This window comes from Micromesistius poutassou (assembly GCF_964030765.1).
Source record: "Micromesistius poutassou genome assembly, chromosome: 15".
Lineage (NCBI taxonomy): Eukaryota > Metazoa > Chordata > Actinopteri > Gadiformes > Gadidae > Micromesistius > Micromesistius poutassou.
The window spans coordinates 9,308,512-9,316,011 of NC_140285.1; the positions used below are offsets into that span (position 1 = coordinate 9,308,512).

Genomic DNA, 7,500 nt, shown 5'->3' on the forward strand with positions numbered 1-7,500 from the left:
CTAGGGCAGTCTAGGGAAGAGGGATGGTACCATTATCACAGGGTGTTATATCGCGGTGCATGGCTCACGGTAGTGAAAAGTAAACAAGAGTATGATTGAACGTGCAATAATTGTTTTGCAATAAAGCCATGAAACAAATATTGAAGTGTATATATTTTAGGTAGTGAACTGATGAACATCAAAGTGAACATTATTTTAAAAAGTTCCACCAAATAATAAAAGTGCATGAAGTCAATGAAGAATCAAGTCTAGTTTCCTTGTTATACAATGAACAAAGTAAAAGAGACAAACAAACTCAATCTTTCAATACTACTGACCAAGGAACAAAGGACATGTAAACCAGACTAGATTGGTTAATATCTTTCACTCTGGCTGCACTAGGCTTTGAGATGTGGTCAGATGACGAGATCAGGACACACGCGACTAGTTATCAAAACAATGGTTGCGCCATCTGCTGTGTAAGCAGTGCATTGTGCAAAGCGCAAAGTGATGACCTGTACAGCAGAACCGCGGTTCGTTCCCCTCCACAGTGCGTCCTGCGGAGGTTCTGCACTGGGGGATACCGTCCCACGGTATTGGATCCCATCCATACTAGTTAGCGTGTGTGTGCGTGCTGGTGTGCTGGTGGTGGTTCTTTATGGTGGTCATTCCAAAGCAGAGAGGAGGAGAGGGCAGTGGTGGTGGAGTGAGTGTCCCATTGTTTCAACATTAACGACCAGTTAAAGCCACAGCCACGGGGCGGACAGCTGCTGACTGCCCCCGACCCTCGCTGCAGTCCCAACGGCCGCAACGCTGTCAACAGAACACCTACCAGAGCAGAGTGCATGATGGGAGAGGGGGGGATCTGGAGGAGGGCTTAAAAGGGCTTAGGAGATGGAAGAGGCGGCAATAAAGTATGGTGCCGACACTGCCGAGGCTGAGGAAGAGGAAGATGATGAAGAAGAGGATAAGGGGGAAGATGATATGGTAATCATGACAAGGCATAGTGGTATATATAGTGAAGCGATAGGAATGATGATGGACCAAAGTGATGAAGGCGATGATGAGACAACTCGGTCCAGTTTGGGAACAAGCGTTACATTTTTGCATACACAGTCAGGATCCAGACCCCAGTTTTTGCTCAATGGCATCACGATAAGGCAGGATTTGGGCATTTGTAACATGATCTCTTACAGCTGCTTATATGTTCCTGCTAATGGTCTGTATGTAGAATCAAAGATAGTATTATTTTCATCCTCTCAACCACTTGTTTTTATCTGTGTGTGTGTCTGTGAGTGTCTATTTGTGTCTATTTGAATCCATGTGTGTGTTGTTGTGGTTGTGCAGAACTCTGATGGTGGTATTTATTATTGCACTGGCTGGTAGAACGTGGTGCATACATGGTAATTATCACCAACTGTGCTAAAAATACTGTATCCACACTGTAGGGGGAAGCCTCCCTCATCGCTATTTGGGCTTTATTATAAACTGATGTGTGTTTTTGGCTATTGGATACATATTTGGCTGGCAGCTGTTTGATAGGAATTTCCTTATCTCTCTTTTCCAGAGCTCTTCTGCTTCCATGTGAAATTGGTACGGTAATCTGTTGCCATTTTCCTCCCTCTTCTTTTTCACCCACAATGCTTATGCAAATAGGAAAACACAGAGCAGTATCCCTCGCTGCCCTCTGCCGCCAATGAAAGGCCTGCTTGGAACTGGGTGGTAAAATGGCCAATCACCATTTGAAATGTTGCCTTCAAATGGAGCTTCAGTCCACAAGAGACAAGGAGGGAAGAGAGAATACCCTATATGCTTCCTCTGAGATGGACTGTACGCCCGCGGCTCTCTACCTGTCCATTCAAAAGGCTTGTGACTTATACTTGTCCACTAGTATTCCTTGTCCTTGTGAAGCCACAGATTAAGCTTGGGCTCTTTTTTTCGTCACGTTCGTCACAAATGCATTCTCAAAGTATCCAAACCCACAATGCCAGCCTTTGAATGCTACTTCCACCATCAAAGGCATTTCTATCAACTATATTAGTGTGGTTTCCCCCAATCCAATTCACCCTTTTTAATTTTTTTGCTATATCGGTACCCGGTTTGACCCAATTTCTACGACGCTGCGTAAGCCATGCCTGTAGCTGGGATGTGGGAGAGCAAATCAGGTCCAAGGCGAAGCGTTTTATGCGGAGCGCATGAATCCATCGCGGGCCCTCCCTCCTGGCTGTTTGCGCAATCTGTTTACTTGCTGATTACCTGTAGCCGTGTCCCCCGGTTGTTTCCCCCTCCCCACGGCGGGCGCAGGGCTCAGCTCCCTCCCTCACGCCCGCCCACTCGAGTCAGGGTGGGGAAAGTTAGGAGAAGAGGGTGGGAAAATGGAGAAAAATAGCAAGGAGTTAAAAGCGGATGCTCTATCTTTTTTGCTCTCTCTCCCTCTGTCTCTCTCTGTCGCTGTCTCTGTCTCTCTGTCTCTCTCTGTCTCTTGTGTGCTTTTTTGCTCTCTCTCCCTGTTTCTCTCTCTTTCTCTCTCTCGCTCTCTCTCTCTCTCTCTCGCTCTCTCTCTCTCTCTCTCGCTCTCTCTCTCGCTCTCTCTCTTTCTCTCTCTCTCTCTCTCTTTCACACACCCTTTCTTTCTCTCTATCTGTCTCTCTTGCGCTCACTCTCTTTTGATCTCTATCTCTCTGACTTTGACAGTTATGTTGAAACAAGTTATGATTTCTTGTTGTTGTGAATGTGTGTAGGCCTACATGTGTGTGGGCATACACATCAATTTTTATAGGTTAGCTTCTGTCAACTCTAAATCCCTGAAATGTCTGAACCCACCCCAGACACACACACACACGCACACACACACACACACACACACACACACACACACACACACACACACACACACACACACACACACACACACACACACACACACACACACAACACACACACAACACACACTACACACACACTATGCATAAACCCTTTCAAGATTGTAATCATTCCTAAGCAAGTAAAGTGGGTACTTGTAACATGCTGAAATTTTGCTTAACCCAGCTTTGTTGCTGTTCTGATCCATCTTTTTGTATTCCTCTCTATTCATCTGTTGACCATTAAGTGAGTGGGTAGCGATGTTACGTGTGCATCAGCATAATGTTTGTCAGCTTTGAAGAGCAGCCTGTTAACACTGTGATCAGGGAATGCATTAGTAGGAACTAGGAATGGGCAACTTAATGTCAGCCTGCTGTTGTTAGATTAAACACACACACAAACCTTCACCGACACATTTCACCAGGGCCTGTGCATTCATGCACACATGTGCAAAGACAGATTGATGAATACAAAGACACTGGTATTATCATTGGTGGATAAACAAGGATAAACGCATTTAGTCACACGTTTAGAACACACATCTATTAACACACGCACTCACGCACGCATGCACACACACATCATAAAGAATATTAATTAGAGTCACAATTTTAATCATAATTAGAGCCTATACACTCTAAAATGTAAAAGTCCAGAAGGGTTGTCTTGTTCTAAGTGTGTCAACGTCTGTCTGCCACCCATTAACCCCTCACTATGGATTATAATTGCATTTAACACGCAGGTTAATTTTGTTTAATTATCTTTTGACAAGATAGCCAAATCCTATTTTCCCCTCCTCTCAATCCATGCAGTCTACGGTACTGAAGTATGCATCTGACCTCTGTTTTATGACATTTAAAACTGTTACTTCTCAATGTGTCAGTGACCTCCTCAGACACAGTATAACCAGAGGTCAGAACAGGTCATAAACAGTCGGCAGGCGTCAGATCATGGCAGAGAGGGCTATTATGCATGCTTTGCTCATACATTACAAAGCCCATCTACAGGCTCAGACAGACATGACGCGTTGGTCCACACATAGGTTGGTCACGTGAATGTCAGCTTCATAAGCCCTTTAACGCAGTAACAGTCATGATGTGCTTGAAGACAAATCCCTAGACTTAAAGGACATGCATACCTATAAACACAGGAGCGAGAGATGGTGTGATCCGACTCAGAAAGAATTACAGGTTTGATACACACCTGAGCACCAAGCGACAGCTTCAAGAGACGGGGAGTGCCAATACAGTGAGAGTAGGAGATGAGTAGGAGATGCATGGAGCGGGGAGCCTTAGGGAGATAACACGGTCTAGACACAGTCTGGGATGAATCACACAGCAGGTGAAAGTACCGCCATAAGAAGAGGTATGGCGGGGAGCGATAGAACTGAGACCGTAAGCTTCAGACATCAGCACAGCTGTATGTGTGGCTCTTATTGTGCTTCTGCATGTATTGTTTAAATCACCCGTGCATATTTTTGTATAACATGGTATTGAATTTGGTTTTCTATTTTCCAAAGTAGGATCCATAAATTACATTGCTGTTAGGAAGAACATCCCACTGGTTTGCTATTAATTGACAATCTTAATCTCGAAAGCGTTTCTAGATTCTAATCTCCACTGTGTCATCAAGTAATGGGCCATATTGATAAGAGAAAATGATAGGGGTAATTTAATATAAGACACCCTTTTTGATTTTAAAAGACTTTAAAAGACTTTAAAACAACTTTATTTGCCTTGTCTTATGAAGACAAGGCAGCCTTTTTGGTGCAACGGCATCAAAATGAAGCCACTTTGCTTAATTCACTATTAATACCGTTTTGAGTTCAAGCCTTTAGAATCTTGTACGATTTCTTACTTGATTTACATCAAAATTGTAAATCCTGCATGTTTATTTATGCTTACATACGTATCAGCCTGACCGCCTGCACTACAATATAAGTCTACGTGGTCTGTCTGACAGGGCAACAGCATATACACCAGCCCAAACCTATACACAGTCAGCCAAACTGCAGTTGAACTGTACATGCATGGGGCGGTGTCTTTGCCTTTCCTGTCAGCAGGAAGTGAACGCTACATGAAGGGAAGGGTTCAGAGAGGGCTAGGAGGGAGGAGAAGAGTGAGGGAAGAGAAACAGAGGCACTCCTATGAGCTTATGAGGTTGCTAATCATCAATTAAGCATTTCCTCAGAGGGCAGCTCCCTATGGAGAGAGAGACTGAGCGAGAGACAGAGAGAGAGACAGAGACATGCCCTGGGCATGGTGGGTGGTGGTGAATGGATATGACAGGCAGTTGGGAGTCCAGACTCTGGGATGCGACAGAGTGTCGTCTGAAGTCTCCCATCGCCTGGAGGCTGCTGCTGCTGCTACTGCTGCTGCACACTGGGCAGCTTGGCCAGGTTGAGCACCCTGGGGATTCACCTTGTAGCATTCACACAATTATACACCTCTCAGTCTAACTGCCATCCTCATGGATACCCTGACATAGTAAATACATTTAGTGCAGTGCAATATGTGGGCTGTTTTGTTTTAATTGTACTGTATATTCTGTTGTTACATTTATCTGTTCGCCTAGAGGGGACACCAATAATTGAATGCAAAACTGAGAATAAATAGGGCAATCCAATGTAGGTCTATCTTTATTATCATAACAATACCTGTTTGGGTGAGACCGCCTGGAGTGTAACTTCAGATGAATCTTATTTCTATTTTTATTTACTTTGCATCAATGGATATCTGTATCTAAAGAGGTTCCGTCATAACAATGCAGCAAATGCTGCTTATCATTCCCAACACAGCATTTTCATCTGTTATGACAAGATGACATCGTCTTGCCTGTGGCCTTTAGCCAGAATCCTAAGTGTTATTGCACTAAGTTCAGGCAAGGAGAGTGAAGCACAGTGATGGAATTAGACGAGAGCAAACCAGAGGGCAAAACTTTATTTATGTAACCATCACATTTCTTTAGTCATTTAAAGTTCATCGTTTTTTTATCTTTGGTTCTCTGACCTGTGTAGGGAGAAGAGGGTAAGTTGATGGTCAAACGAGGGAACGTGAAAAAAAAGAAAAATAATAGATTACATTAAACTGAGGCGCTCACCTTGATGAAGCACGAATAAGCCTAACCAGGGCTGATTAATTACACGGATGGAGCTGCGTTCACAAGCTTAATTGATGGCTTTATCAATGTTTTTGCAGCAGGCTGTGGGGAGCTTTGATGCAGAAAACGAATATTGCCAGCATTGAGAGGGTGTTTCTACCCAACACTGAAAGATGATATAGATATTGGGGATGTGGAAGGGGAGTAAATGCTGCCATTATTCCCAGAGAAGGCCATCTTCACAAGAGTCCTCTTCAAACTCTATTTGCCGGGTGATTACAGAAGGGACTGTGTGGACTATACTTTGAACCGAACAGTGGTGGTTTGGACTATGTTTTCAAAAAAAGAATATCATTCAGGAAAAACGATCACTATACAAGTCAAACCATTTAACAATTCAAGCTGTATGACTTGAACCCATTCAAATCATATTTAAAGTTGAGTGTGAAGCAAGTTGAATTGGTTTTTCATGGGAGACTTATTTTTGTATTGCATTTATTGCTTGTCATAACAATGTCACTCACATTTCCAGAGAAGCTATATTCGCAGCATTTTATCTTAAAAAACATATCATAACAGCATTAATTTCACACACTTTAGGTAGTATGAGGCCTGGTGCTGTTAACTTTGTATTATTAATATTATATAAAATCATATAATCATAACACCACTCTACAGAATGTCTACAGCATACCCGGTTTATCCCTAAAATGTAGAATCTAGAGAATAACGGATCCAAAACTCCCAAATTGCTGTGAAACTAAATAATCAATGCCTGTAACCATGCCTTTAACAGTCAACTCTAAAGCCGGAACATAAATATTCATGACAATATGTTTTTTTTAATAATACATTTTAAATAAATTACAGCAAATCCTTTCTATTGTCTATTGTACCACAATGACATCACCTTAGATGTTTTGCATAATTTTACTCTGCAACTCTGCAAACCCAAATCTCCCATTGCACACATCTCTGTAGTGTGTGTATGTGAAACTGGCGTGTGCCAGTTGGATGGATGTGTGTCTGTGTGCGTGCGTGCGTGTGTGTGTGTGTGTTTGTGTGTGTGTGTGTGTGCGCGCATGTGTGCGTGTGTGTGTATGTATGTGTGTGTGTGTGTGTGTGTGTATGTATGTGTGTGTGTGTGTGTGTGTGTGTGTGTGTGCGTGCGTGCGTGCGTGCATGCGTGCGTGCGTGCGTGCGTGCGTGTGAGTGCGTGTGTGTGTGTGTGCGTGCAGCGGTTTCTGCCTACAGACCCACTGGACTGAGAGGAGCCGATGCGTGCTATATTTATCCTGGCCGATGATTTATTAATAGTCTCCTCTGTGTGAGCGTCTCCTAAAAATACAGGGCCGAGCTGCGCTGAGCTGCGGCAGCAGCAGTGTGAACACAGCATCAGGGCTGGACCGCCGGAGCAGGACTCACTGCTCATTCAGCAGCCCCTCCCCCACTCCCCTTCCCCCCCTCCCCTTTCCCCCACCTCACATCGCACACCTCTGGGGATAATCCCAGGACTCGGGTTACCTCGGCCAAGCCAAACTGGCGCGCTGACTCTGCACT

At 44.0% G+C, this 7,500-nt stretch overlaps 1 protein-coding gene across 1 annotated transcript in view; it reads left to right on the forward strand.

The window, feature by feature from the left end:
- The window catches only part of LOC311359788 (voltage-dependent calcium channel subunit alpha-2/delta-3-like), a gene marked incomplete at both ends in the record, with an annotated part of 99,079 nt that overhangs the window by 22,935 nt on the left and 68,644 nt on the right, over nucleotides 1-7,500 (forward strand). The gene's annotated exons all lie outside the window — the stretch shown is intronic.